Source organism: Pteropus medius, unplaced genomic scaffold (assembly GCF_902729225.1).
Source record: "Pteropus medius unplaced genomic scaffold, Ma_sr-lr_union100, whole genome shotgun sequence".
Classification (NCBI taxonomy): domain Eukaryota; kingdom Metazoa; phylum Chordata; class Mammalia; order Chiroptera; family Pteropodidae; genus Pteropus; species Pteropus medius.
Window position 1 is genome coordinate 28,145,084 of NW_024346667.1, and position 14,396 is coordinate 28,159,479.

Below are 14,396 nucleotides of genomic sequence, written 5' to 3' on the forward strand. Positions count from 1 at the left end.
GTAAGATGGCAAGGGAGGGACCGCAACAGTCCGTTCTAAGAAATAACTCAACTTTTGGACTTCTGGTCAAGCTGGCAGAGCAGGTAAATGCTGTGCTCACCTTCTCCCACAACCAAATCAAAATTACAATTAAATGACAGAACGACCATCACTGAGATCCACCTGAAGACAAGCTGAACATAAATAATTCCCATAACTAAGGATATAAAGAAGCCATGCCACAACTAGTAGAGGGACAGAGACTCAGAATGGTCCCACACCTAGGGTGTGGCAGTTAAGAATCTGGAGGGATATCTTGGCTGCAGAGGTCACCACTGAGGAGCAATGGGGCCCAGCCCCACACTGAGCTCCCCAGCCCTGGGCTCCAGTGGCAGAAAAAGGAGTACCCACAAAATCTGTCTGTGAAAACCAGTGGGGATTGAATCCCAGTTAGAGAGAAGGCTGCTGAAGTTGTAGGCATTTCTCTCTGACTCCAGCACAGGGCCAGGAGCTTGAAAAGTGCCAGGGAATATGGGGAGGAACTAAACTGACTAGGTTCAGGGTGAGGGCTGGAGGGGTAGTGGTTGGGGCAGCTTTCTCCAGGGATAAACTGCTGGCGGGCACCATCGCTTTATTGCTGAGCACTCCTTGGACTCAGTCAGCCTAGAGCAGATGGATGCCAAATCTGAGCTCTCCAGGAACCTGGCTAACAGTGTTTGCCCTGCCTGGGGATTCTCTGAGATCCAGCCCATGCCAACTCAAAAGCACGACTGAACCTCTTCCAGTGGCTTTTGCACTGATAAGTGGCTTGTCTCAGCTCATGTTGCAAACTTTCTTAAAATCTCTCAAAGATCCGCAACACAAAAAAGCAGTAGAGGGTCTCAGGAAGCCCACTACCTCTTGATAAGCAACCCCAAGTCTGGTACAAGCAGCAACTGGTCTCGACTTGCATCGTGATTTCCATCAGGTGACCCCAAGCCTGGCATAAGCTGTGGCCAGTGTTGACATAAAACATAGCTTCAACTAAGTGGCCACAAGCCCAACTCAATTGGTAGCTGGCTTTAACTCACACCATGGTGCCTACCAAAGGGTCCCAAGCCCAGCACTAGTGGCGGCCGGCCTGGTTCACAACACAGCCTCTCCTAAGCGCCTCCAAGCCCAACACAAGGGGCAGCCAACTTCAGGTCACTGTGAAGCTCCCACCAGGTGGCCCCAAGCTGAGCACAAACAGCAGTTGACCTTGGCCTGTGCCAGAGCCCCTCCCAAGAGGCAGCAGAACCAACATATCCAGTGGCCAGCTTCAGACCACACCAGAACACCACCTAATGAGCTCCACAAATGACACACCACAAAGGCAGACTCAGCCAGCACAAAGACCCTGATAAAGCATTTCTCACTTTGTGGAGTCAGCCCACGCACAACAGCTTGTCCTCTATAGTCACAGGCAACCCTCACTGCCAATCGTCCTGAGGGTCAATCCCACCCACTGATGTACTAACAGCAATCAACAACATTCAATTACAACAGGAGGGAACACAGAATTCACACAAGGGACATGCATGTACCACCCAGCTTAGGTGACCAGGGACACTGTGTCACTGGACTCCATATGACACATGCTATATAAGGTCACTCTGCCAAGACTGGGAAACAAAGCAGATCTACCTAATACATAGAAACAAAAACAGGGAGTCAGCCAAAATGAGGAGACCAGACACATGTCCCAAATAACAGGACAAAATTCCAGAAAAAAAGAACTAAACAAAATGAAGATAGTGATCTATTAGATAGAGTTCAAAACACTGGTTATAAGGATGCTCGATGAACTTAAGAATACATGATCTCAGTGAGAATGTCAACAAAGAGACAGAAAACAAAAAGAGCCAATCAGAAATAAAGAATACAATAAACGAATTAAAGAATACATTAGAGGGAATCAACAGATTAGATGTAAGGGACTGAATCAGTGATTTAGAAGATAAGGTAGAAGACAATCAGAACAGCAACAAGAAAAAACAATGAAAAAAAAAGTGAGAATAGTTTAAGGGACCTCTGAGACAACATCTAACACAACAACATTGCATTTTGCGGGTACCAGAAGAAGAGAGAGAGCAAGTGATTGAAAATCTATCTGAAGAAATAATGACTGAAAACTTCTCTAATCTAGTGAAGGAAATAGACATAAAGGTCCAGGAAGCACAGAGTCCGAAACAAGATGAACACAAAGAGGCCCACACCAAGACACATCATAATTAAAATGACAAAGAGAATCTTCAAAGCAGCAAGAGAAAAGCAGTTATGCATAAGGAACTCCCATTAAGACCATAAGTTGATTTCTCAACAGAAACTTTGCAGGCCAGAGGGCATTGGCACAAAATATTCAAAGTGATGAAAAATAAAGGCCTATAGTCAAGATTACTCTTCCAGCAAGGCTATTATTTAGAATGAAAAGAGATAAAAAGTTTCCCAGACAAGAACAAGTTAAAGGAGGCCATCACCACTAAACTAGCATTATAACAAATATTATGATTACAAGTGTTCTCTATCATAAAGTTCTTCACCTTCACCTCCTGAGTGAGAAAGGAGGAGCATATTGTGACATATTTTCCATTGTGACAACTGCATCTCAGATAATAAGGCTCTTGACTTACTTCCTTACCAAGTTATTTATTCATTCAGCAACTATTTACATAATAGCTACACTACTAATGATTAGTGATACAAAATCCATGGTCTAAGAAAGTATCATTTTGTTACATACTGTGGTACATATATACACAAGCCAAATTTTGATAACAGAAAAAGGGAAGAAAACCAACCTATAGCAAAAATACCAAAATAGGCATAAATACTTACCCACAGTTTTTGGAAAACAATTCTTTAACTACCTTTAATGAGGTAATAAAAACTATTTCAGAATTATCATTGCTTTATATATTTTCTCAAGTAATTGTAAAGATAAAGAGTTTTTATTCCAAAGGGTTCAGATATTCCTACTTAAAACATTATGATTTTCATAAAGACTCAACTGAAAAAACAAAATACAACTCTTCCCGATAGTGTTACATAAGATTTTTAATTTAATTAATTCATTTAGTTTGTCTTTTAACCACATTCAGTATTTTGGTATCCAAAACTGGCACCATTTCTCAGAAGCCTTTTACATACATTATCTCATTTAATTTTTATAATCCTGTGTAGTAGACAGGATTTATTATCCTTATTTTTACTCTTAAGGAAAGTGAGCTTTAGACAGATAAAGACGTTTATACAAAGTCATAGAACTTACAAATAACAAAGCCAGGATTTCTTCCAGCCCCTTTGTGTCACATCAGAAGACCCTCATTCCACATTGATCACATGGTACAAACTTAACTTTTCTTAATTTACATTCAAATGAGGAGACATATAAATGATTTTATTCACTTATTCATCACTCTTAAATAATGTTTACATGTTATGTTACCTTCTTCCAAGGAAATCAGAGTGATTTTTGTAAGTATTTTGTCAAATTTAGTGGATAAGGGGATATACATTAACATCTTCATCTTGCAGATGGATAAGCTTAAGTAGCTTGCTCAAGGACAATTTAATTGTCTAAGACAAGCTGTGGAGCCTGTGACTTTTACTGCTATTGTCAAAGGTAGGTCTTTTCTAGGCTTCTTTCACCTCTGTTTTATGTAGTACAGTTTTATAGTCTGGTTTTCCATTTACTAGGTTCATATAAAATCAATATTTATTTTATTTAGTACCTTGCACTTCAAAAGATTCAAGGTAAATCAATATGTAGGATTCATTCCATGAGAAGAGTGATTAGGCAGTCCCCCACACCTTGCAGTTACTGCAGATTTGAAAGCTATAAGTTCCTGGAATCAAAAGAAAAGTCACCTAGCTTATGTTACTACCTTCCTAAAATACAACTAAAGGTAACCTTATTTATTGCTAAACTCTTGCAAAAAGAAAAACCAAACCGCTAAAAAGATCCCAGTTTTCAACTTTGTTTTTAAGGGTGACTCCAGGTGAATAGACAATGAAAAGACAAAGAATATTTAAGCATTTACTCAAATATTTTAGATAACCAAGGCATGTAGTGCCAAAAGGTTGTTTGGAGTGGAATCATGAAAGAGAATTTTGATTTTCATTTAGGTCTTTTAGTGTAGAATTATCACAACGTAACTTTTTAAGCTTAACATTCATCCTGTCAAATATCCAAGGATAAATAATGTATTTTGTAAGGAATATTTCTGAGAACACAAGACATCATAATAAGAATTGACTCAAGGTGAGAGAATACTAAAAAAAATGTGGCTTTGGCATGAAGATGCCGTAGGAATATTCTTGCTTCATACTCTCTAATACAAACATGTCAGCATCTACCCTTGGAGGAATCCATCCCATCCTTTAGCTGTTCCATTTTTTTAAACAAACTACCATAAAATTTTGGGCACTGGATCTTGTCCTTCTACCTTGTCAAATGCAAGGATCTCTCCTTTTATAACGTCTGCCCTGCGGGATCTCTAGAATTTGAACAGCCCCTGTCCTACCTTTTACTTCGAAAGCCTCGCATGTGTACTCCTGAGTTCTATATCATTCAGACATTGTACTTTCTATCTCTGTCCGGCTCACTACAGTGAGATGGAGATTCTATGACCACATGTGTCCCACAATGTATATATTAAAATGTGTACACTGAAACACCTTTCAGCAAATCTAAGTGCACAACTTCTTACCCAAAATGCATGTGATCAAACCATTTTTGGAATTCTATTTTTCAGATTTTAAAAAGGTGATCTGATGCATAGGGTGTTAATTATGGGAGCACTCGTAATTGAACAAATTATCTATATAAAGAAATTAAAGCTATTTATGAGTAATGTAAATAAAGAACAATAAAAAGTCTCAAGTCAATTCAGGCAAAGTTTTGCCACCAAAATAGTTCAGTTCAGATTGTTTTTCATAGGTTTCTGGATTATGACATAGAAATAAGAGTGTTTGTCTCTTTAAGTAGATGACGCTACATTAGTTGTCACTGTAGATCATTCTCTACCAATTAGCATTTCATCTACAAGTGTTTTGTCCCACGGTAACATACCTGGTCTTTAAAAACTTAGGACTGAATTTTATTAGCAATTCTTGAAGGGAAGTTCTGTATAGAGTGAGAGGGGAAATGGAATTACATTTATTTTTGTATGATAGAAAATGCATTATTGTTTATAGCAATGCAATGTAACATTTGTTGTAAGCCACCAAGAATTTGATGTATTTTGTAGATCAGAATAATTTAGACTAAGTTGAATGAGATAACTAGAAAAGGAAAAACAAACTATCTTGGTAAAATAAATAAATAAATCTGTAAAAACAGATACAATCTTTCTCTTAAAAACAAGAGCACTTGTATTACCCATCATTTTTCATATCGATAAATGTATGTTACTGGGGCTTGAGTGAAAAAGATAAAACAAAAACAAAACAAATATATTAAAGAAGGTAAATCAACGTAAACTCCAGTGTTATCTATCAATTTATCAACAGAGCATAGAAAGTCATCATGTCTTAATAATCACACACACATGAAAAATTCCTAGGAAGTTTAATTTCAAATTTTCTCTTTAGGGACACGTATTATAAGTTATGAGAATAAGTAGTAGCATACTGGGGAATGTAGAGACATATGGTTATTTAGAATTTGGGAGAACTCTGTAGTGTGTCAGTATAAACTTTTGGAAACTATTTCCTCTATGAATATCTTTGTTTAAATCAAGGATCCGAAATTATCTTCCAAAATCTAAAAAGCTAAATATGCGAAAAGGCTTTCTTATACATTATTTGAAGTCCAGTTAAACATTTTTGTCTGGAGTTAATTAAAGCCCATTATGTGAGTAAAGGCAGAAAAGGAAAGGAAAAGAGAATTCTTAGTTTTTCTTAACCAATATGTGATGAATAGAATTATCAATATTAATTATAAGATATTTAGCTGATTGTATCAAATTGCTAAGAAAATCACAAGGGGAAATTAGGAGGGCAATTCTCAGGTCACTAAAACTCTTAATATTGGCTAATTTTTAGTGCCAAGTTACTCATAATACTCCATGGTACAGGGAAGACAGTCTGGAAATACCTTAACCAAATGTTAGCTCCTATGCTTTTTCTAAAGTTTAATTATTTCTGACTAGGTTCACTAGATCTTACCCTAGGGATAAATTTATTAGTTCACTTGAAATAAGTTTCCTGGTTGTCCACTATATAAGCAGTAGTATGCCCCTTGCTATGAGATATTTAGTAAGAAACTTAAGTACTATAATGCTGAATTGCATAAAATAAATGATATAAAAAGTTTTAGCAGTTATAGGTGACAGAGATCCCTTCTAATTTGGAAGATATGAAAAAGGTTTAACATGGATAGAAAGGCAGGTGCTTAAGGCATATATGAATTTGAGATTAAAATAATTTCATAGCATGTAAATTTTTTTAAATTTTGTTTTTGTCTACATGAAGACTAATCAATGCTTTATTATAAATCTCTAACTGGTTTCCATTGAAAGAAGGAGAACAAGACAGGTAGGTAGGATAGATAATTTTCAGATTAAAAGTAATTACTGGATTCATTAGATCAGGGTTTTATAACATATATAAATTGCTTGATACCTGGTGCCAATTTACAGCTACCTTAAATTACTGGATAAAAGAATAATGATTACAATGATTAAAAAAAAGAAAAATTATAATAATAATAACATATTGGTTAGGACTCATAAAATGATGATACTTAAAATAAAAACATGTTTGGTTTCTCTGAAAACATATTAAAAAAAATCTGCCTGTAGAATTGAATTGTTACCAACAGAGAGAGGGTTTATAGCACAAGGGTATTATAAAGAGACATCAGCCTCAAACCTAAAACTACTTTTTCTTTACTTGTAAGCTAATTTTGAAAGCTGTGTCTGAGAGGCCGAGAGGCTAAGCAGAATTTTCAGCAGACTAATGGCGTGCCATGAATTTCAGAGACTATCAAAGAGCATGAGTCTTGTTATATATCCCAGGCTTTATCTGGGGTCCCAAAGGTCTACATCCTAAATCATAGACTAGCCATCAAAAATCCCAGTTTCATAACACTCAGTCCCTGATAAGATTACAGACCATAGTTTAGCTGCTTAACAGAAATAAATGTAAACGTTTCCTGAAGAAGATGACACTATCATTGCAGTTTTTAAAATTTAAAATATATGGTGCTCAATCAAAAATAACCAGGCATACAAGATTTCAAATTTTGACAGAAAACAAAGAATTTTTAAAAAGTGATTATAAAAGACACAAATAATGAAGTTATTAATCATGGGCTTTAGTTTAACTATTATTAAAATATTTAAGTACTTAAAAACAAGATGGAAAAAAAAACCAAGATAAAAAATTTAATGTATCACAACCCAAAGTAAGAACTCGATAAAGAGTTTTAGCATCATATTAGGCACAACTTAGGAGAGAATTCATTCGGTGAAAAATGAATGAAAGAAAATACCCAGAATGAAACATGAAGAAGCAAAAGATAGAAAATACGGGGCTGGGGAGTGGGGCAGGGAGTAGAGAATGACCATGGGATACTATGAAAAGTGTTATATGATTGGTTTGATTCTCAGAAGAAATGGTGAAAGAATGAAAGTATTTTTGTTTTACAAGAAAATGACATAGAACTTGTCTAAAATTGCTTGAAGACCTTAGAACAGATATTAAAAGTGATATAAAGCCCTAGAAAAATAAAAACTACTAAAACACACCTAGGCAAAACATAATATTTCTGAAAATTAAAAATTTTAAAAGCAACCAAGATGGAGAAAAAGAGACCGTTTTCACAGGAGTGGCAAAAAGACTTATTTGACTTATTCATGAAAACAGTGAAAAAATGAAGCAATTGAATTATACTGTCAAATTGAAAAAAATAATGATACACAGTGAATTAAACTATCCTTTAGGAATGGAAGTGAGATAAGCATATGAAAATTAAATATGAAAATTAAAATATTTCATAATAAGCAGACCTGTACTAAATAAATACTAAAGGGAGTTATTCAGCAATGGAAGATGATACTGGATGGAAAAACGGACATAGGAAAATTTAAGAGCAATGGGAAGAATATGCTGAAAATCTAAATTAACTTGACAGTATAGAACAATAAAAATGTCAGTAGTAATGTTAAATGTAAATACAAAAATACACAATTTAATGATATGAAATGCCAAAATAGATTTTTTAAAAAGGGTATGATGCTTATAAGAGATACATATTTGATATAAGGACATAAGATAAAAATAAATAATAGAAAATATTTCCTATAAAATAAAATGATATTATTTAGTAAATCGCCAAGTCAAAGCTGATATTGCTATACCAATGACAAAAATGAATTTCAAAGTTAACAAGCATTATTAGAGTTGAAGATGGATATTCAATAACCATAAAATGTTAAAACCGTCAAAATGATAGAACAGTTCTAAGTTTGAATGTATCTAATAACAGTCTCACAGTATATTTAGCCAAAATCATCAGAAGTAAATAGAGAAATGGATGCATTCAAAACCTTGATAGGGAAGTTTTGACATAAATTCAATAACTATATAGAAGATTTGAACATCAGGATTATCGATCTTGGCCTTGTAAACATACAAAGACCACTTCTCCAAAACCACAGAACACATTTTCAAAGTTCTCATGGAATATTTTTCCAAAATAACCATATACTAGTCCACAAAACAGATTTCGACAAATCTCAAAAATTTTAAGCCATACAGAGTACATTTTCTAACCATCATTAATCTAGAAAACAATAAAATATAACTGAAAAAAATGTCTAAATGTTTGCAAATTTAGTAACATTCTCCTAAATACAAAATGGGTCAAAGAAGATATCATAATGCAAATTACGGAACAGTTTACACTGAATGATAATGAAACTTCTATCCCTAAGGTTCAGATAATTCCATGCTTCTTTATTGTTTTAAATATCTATTTTATATGTAGTTATAAAATAAAGATTAAAATCAATAATATAAATATGAGATTAGTTTAAAAACAACCGAATTCACTTGCCACAAGTAGGATAGGTTTAATAAAATTGGAGGAAAGAAAAGTTCAAATCTTATTAAAATTTTATGGTTCATTAATTTAGAAATTCTATTGACATCTGTATACTAAGGACTTTACTAGACTCATGAGGTTGCAGGCAGGAGAGATACAGCAGTGAAAAAGCATAAAAAAATCTCTCTCCTTGTTAAGTTTATAGTTGTGAAGACACACAGACACCTGCCAGATAAGCAAGTAAAATATGGAGCATAACATGTAATGCTAAGGATTGAGAGGAAATTAAACAGAAAGGATAAAGACTGTCAGGGTGTGACAATTATAGATAGGGCAGCCTCATGAAATAGGTTACATCTGAGTCAAGACCTGAAGGAAGTGAATGTTTGACTAAATCTATATCTTAGGGTCAAACATTCCAGGTGGAGAGAATAGCAAAAGCAAAGACAAATATAATATCAGAGGGAGACTAGTGGGTCTGCTCAATGGAAAATAAAGGAGTGAGTATGGATGGAGTGGTAAGAGAGGGTGACAGTAGAATATAGTCAATTCAAATGCTTTCATGTCTTATAGGCTACTATATAAATTTTAGCTTTGAATTTGAATGAGATGGGAAACGTAAGATTTTGAACAAGATGACCAGATCTAGCAAGTTATTTTGGGATTGCTTTGATAGCTATTCTGAATTCTGATTAAGGAAGACAAATCAAAAAGCAGGAAGGCTTGCTGGAAGGACTAGTCACAGAAATCTATGCAAGAGATAATAATAGCAGCGAGGGGTAAGAGGTTGTCACTAACTGGGTATCTTTTGAAAATAGAGCAGATAGTGTTTTCAAAGGGATTAGATGTAGTATGTGAGAGGAAGGGAAGAGTCAAATTTTTATTTTTCCCAAAACAACTGGAAGGATTGAGTTGCCTCTAATGAGATGAAAAATATTTAAACAGGAGTAGGTTTAGGGTGTTGTAAAGAGCTGTTTTTGGACATTTTAGCTACAACTATCAAAAACTTCATGCTTAGATATGAACGTTTCATTGAATAAAAGTTCCATTGAATAGAGACAGGTAAGGAATGAAACCTTTTCTTCATGATTATATCCTCCACTATCCTCACCATATAGGATCTCAGAAACAGGGTGAAGCAAAATTTCTTATCCTTACTTCTCCCTTAAGAGTAGAACTTGAACCAAGTCTCAGAGTACCAGTGTTCTGTTTTCCTATGTAAGAAATAAACGTACTTAGAAGAGTGAAACAGGGCAAAAAGATAGCTAAAATGATGGTGGATCATGAAACTCATCATCACTGTAAGCAAGGAGGACTTGAACTGTCAAGGACTCCGTAAGGATCCACGTAGAATCAAGTCAGAATTATTTGTACAAGGTATTGAAGAAAGGAGCATGTATTGACTGGTGCCCACATGCTGTTGGTCAAGGATTATCACAAGAGTTGTAAATTCCTTTGCACTTTTGAGACCATGCTGTAAGTGACAGGCCAGGATGTTCAGGAAGCTAGTGTGATGTATGGTGCAAAAAGAATGAAGTGAGGTTGGGTTATAATGGTATGAGCTGGTTGCTGCAGTAGTGTCTAGAAACGAATATGCGAGAGGATGAAAAGTACAAGGGGAGTTTAGAGCACAAGGGACCAAGATTTGGATTTTTCTGAGGTAGCTAGAAAAATAGATTATGGAAATATTTTATAGAGAGTTGATTGCTCAGTTGGCATCTTGGAATGAGAGTTCTGAAAAATTTGATTTCTCAGATCCTTGGTGACTCACACAATTTCACTCTATTATTTGAATATTCTAAACATAAGACTGACACATAGCAAGACTATTGAAGCTTTTTCAAACAAGTAGAAATGTTACAGTCAAACTATGCATGTGGATTGAGTTTATGAGACCTGAATTTTATCCTAATTCCCTATTTTAGGAATGTTTAAGGTTACAGTGCTTTTTATCAAGTTAACTTCCTACAGCTAACAAGATAACAGATGAGTTACTAGGACTCAGACCACCTCATACAGTGTGTTTATTGGACAATCCCAATCACACCACGAATTCAACAAAATCACAGAGTAGGAAAAAAAAAAGCAGCATTTTTTGCTGGATATACAATTATGGGTTCAGAGGAATTCCATAGACTGTGAATGATATAAGCCATTATTTAAGTTGTAAGTCTGATTTTTAATGGCAAATCTCATTTGTTGTCTGAATCATAAATAATCCTTCCTGTAACAGAGAGTGAATTTCAAAGGGAAATCTTTGACCTGAAAGTGAATTATGACTATAAGAATAAAATACGATATCCCTAGAACTGTGGAAGCAAACACATGACTCTCAGACCTATACTTAACATTACTTTTCTATGGTTAACCCCCAAAAAGGTTTGAATTGAAGTATGTCTTTCAGAATGTACTCTTTTTGACAATTCTGGAATTAAAGCCATAATTAACACTCAGAATTAAATATGCTTTTCACTGAAAGTACTCCATGACTCTAAAAGAAAGTCCTGTTGATCCAATAACAGCACTGTCATTTACTTGACAAAAATCTATTAGTGATAATACTGTACCCATAACTGCATATAAACGAGATTACTAAGTGGAATACAAATTGTTTATTAATAAGCTGTATTAAAATACTTTATCGGGCATTAGTAACTGATTGCTAACAAGCTAACCCACTATAATCCCTTAAAAAATCTTGTGTTCCTCAAGTCCCATTTTTGACAATGTATTCCATAGAATCTTTTATTCTAACTAAATTGATGGCTGAATCAACCTACTTTTTTGTTAAACATTTTAATATAACGACAAGGCACTAAATAGTGAAATAGCAAAGTTTAAAGAAACAATATATTCTTCCAGTTAGTGAAATGCCAAGTTGATAAGGATAAACGACATGGGAATCTTTTCATATTGACTATGGCCTGGAAAGTGGCAGATGAACTTCAGTGTAGATAAGAAATTTTGAAAAACAACCTAAACGAAATTTACAAGAACACAGGCCCTGAACTTCTCATTACAATCTAGGAAAAACAGATTTAGGAATCATTGCAAATTACTTTTGGAAAATATTAAACCAATGGATTGTTGTAGAGATTAAGATAATAAGTGAAAGTTTTGAAAATAAGATATAATTTTTCTTACCCCTATACATGTAAAAAATAAGGGTGTTTTTGTACATAAAATATCATAAGTTGACCCAGGCCTAAAACTTGAAAAAATCTGTTGAAAATCCAGAGAAAGGCAGAAAACAAGTAAAGTGGATGAGAAATATTGTAATTGAGCAAATCTTGAATAGTGTAAACTGATTAGAATATTTATTTAAAGAAGTAAAACAATTCAAGATAAGAGAGTCTCAAAGGATATGAATAAAGTAAAGATGACACTGTTCTTTAGATTCTGGAGAACTGAAAATAGAAAGTAACAAAAGAATATGTTGAGAGTTGTTTCAGATGAACTATATAAAAACACTTCATATCACAGGTAGTAACTTAAAATATTCTTAATGCCAAGGAAAGCTAAAAATGTAAAGATATAGAATGATTACTGATATATTTATAAGTAATCAATCAATTCGCTCCTTCAGAAAAAGATATGTATTTAATTATAGGTCAAGCAATATGCCAGTTAGGGTGGGTTTATTAGTAAAAATAGGAAAATAAGCAGATAATCTCAATCGAGAGTTGTAGATGTAATGACATGGTGGCATGATGCCTGTGCATGTGTGCAGGTTTGTGCTTTTGTGTGTCTGTATATATTTATGTGAGGAGGGTATGTATTTACATGAGTAGGAAGGTATCAGTAAAAACTACCAGGATAGTTTAGTCACTGAATTAAATCTCAATGTATATTTCGGGAGTAAGGCATAGGAGCAAGAAGGAAGAGAGTTAAGTTTCAAAGGCAGGAAATTGAGAGAAATTACAGCACATAAGGGAACTGCTCTAATTCCCAGGTATGAAGAGTAAGATAAAACTAGAGAGATAAACAGGCACCCATTTGCCGTATTATGAATTTGGGCTTTATCTTATGGAGAATGAAGAACTTTTCATGAACACTGATCAGAGTAGGAATATGATTGTGTTTTTCTATTACCTTTTTTAAAAAAAATTTTTAGGCGAAGCAATCCTTGCTTTGTTGACCTCATAGACTGCAAGGATCTTGTCAGCTTACAATCTTTTTTTTTTTTTTTTTAATGCCTACAGCACCTGGTCTTCCTAGGTGGTCTCCCATCCAAGTACTAACTAGGCCTGACCCTGCTCAGTTTCTGAGATCAGACAAGATCGGGCTTGTTCAGGGTAGCATGGCCGTAGACTCTATTACCTTTTTTTACCTTTGCCTGAGTTAAAACTAGTAGCATAAAGATAGTTTTAATCACGGAAATAAGCAAAACAAATGGCAAGTAAGATAGAAAACTTCAGAAACATACAGATTAAATTCATATCACAAACTTTAAAAATACTTTCTTAAAAAATTACAAAAAATATTTTTAAAAGATTAGGATTAAATAGAAAATAACATTGGAATTTAAGACAAAACTACCTTTCCAAGAAGTGCGGTAAACAATTTTAAATTATTAGTAAAAGACCTTGTAGAAAACTCACCAACATCCCTAAGTTTGTAGGCACAGGACAAGGTAGAGGTGGCAAAGGAACTGTATAGATGGTGTCAATTAAGATCGCCATTTACCTGCCAAGTAGCAACACCAGTGGCAAGATTGCTACAGAAACATTGCTTTTATGCCCTGCCATGTGGTTTTCAATTTCATTCTAACATGAAATAAAAGAAAATGACCTAAGTTCCTGAGGATTTGGCAAATATCAAAATGATAGAGCACATTCTTTAAGAAGCCAACTTTATAAATTTGGACAAATAGCAGAAAATGTGACCACAAGAAGAAAAGACATGTTTGGCCCTATTTAACTAAACTTAGAGGCTTATTTCTAATACCATTTCTATTGAAAGTGTATAGAATATCTATCTAAAAGTAGAGTCACAAGCTAAAACTAGAATACTTTCATCCTCCAACTTTTATAGAGAATATGCTTCTAACATAGCAAGGCTCAGGCTTGAAGCGCGGTTTTTTAATAAATATGGGTACAAAATATTGTAAGATAAAATGTCATCACTGTAAGTGGTCGATTTTCTAAGTTATTTTCTATGTTATCTGCTTCCCTTCTGACACCAATTTCATCCTAAGTTTTGCCAAGAAGCTGAAAGAATAAGCATTTACCACCATATACTTACCTCTTCCCTTTCAGCTTAAGTTCTATGGTCTAAGAATTATAATATTTAGATATAGATGGAGCAAGAGGGGGAAAGGAAGAAAGGGGGAATGAAACAGGATCAC

The 14,396-nt window shown here is 34.4% G+C and overlaps 1 pseudogene; it reads right to left on the reverse strand.

Moving 5' to 3' along the window:
* Positions 1–13,242: 13,242 nt before the first annotated feature.
* Positions 13,243–13,361, reverse strand: LOC120613553 (uncharacterized; annotated as a pseudogene).
* Between the last annotated feature and the right edge of the window lie 1,035 nt (positions 13,362–14,396).